This window comes from Mus pahari, chromosome X (assembly GCF_900095145.1).
Source record: "Mus pahari chromosome X, PAHARI_EIJ_v1.1, whole genome shotgun sequence".
Lineage (NCBI taxonomy): Eukaryota > Metazoa > Chordata > Mammalia > Rodentia > Muridae > Mus > Mus pahari.
This window is the reverse complement of record NC_034613.1, coordinates 142,867,802-142,868,600: the sequence shown is the minus strand read 5'-3', so window position 1 is coordinate 142,868,600 and position 799 is coordinate 142,867,802.

Here is a 799-nt window from a genome sequence, read left to right as displayed (position 1 = left end):
ACTGCATGGACAGTTCATTCCCTAAAGATAAGTAAATTTATATGGCTTTATAGATCACACTCTGTGAAAATCTTTTCAAGAGTGGAAGGAAGCAGAGAGTAGAGGGTGTTAAGAAATGCCTTATTATTTTACCTTCTAGATATTTGGGGGGTTGGACAGAGATATGTTGTGGATATCTCTGGGGCTAATTATATTTGATGTTAATTCTGTTCTCCAGTGAGTGACTGTGAACAAGGAATGAGTCAGCACTCAAGTGATTTCCTGTAAACCTGCTTCCCACCTTAATTTGTAAAATAAAGGAGAGCTGATGATCGGGCAGATAAAAGTGGAGTGGAAGGTGAGGAGAGAGAAGGAGAAAATGGAAGAGGGAGAGGACACAGAGGAGGAGGAACAAAAAAAGTGGAGCAGAAGTACATGGCCTGGAGAAACTTCAAGTTCTAAGGGGTCTCATAGATGTGGAAGATGGTAGTGTAGTGGTAGATTCGCCCAATCTAGGCACACAGCATGCATTCATATTAATTGTGTTGTGTTTTCATTGCTTGGGCACATTTGGGTGGAGATTTACTGCAACAGAGGTAATTCTCAAAATCCCTGAGAGGAGAAGAAATGGAAACATTTGTGTTAAGGATTGTCTCAGTTACTGAATCTATATGGATGCACCCATTCATGACCATTTCCTTATCTGTTTCCCTGAAGCAACAGTAAGAAGTTGCCCTGGAATTATTGTGTATACTGTACTTAAGTAAAATACTGAAAGTTGGGGTGAAGAGATGGCTTGGTGTTTTCTGTGCAAGAATAA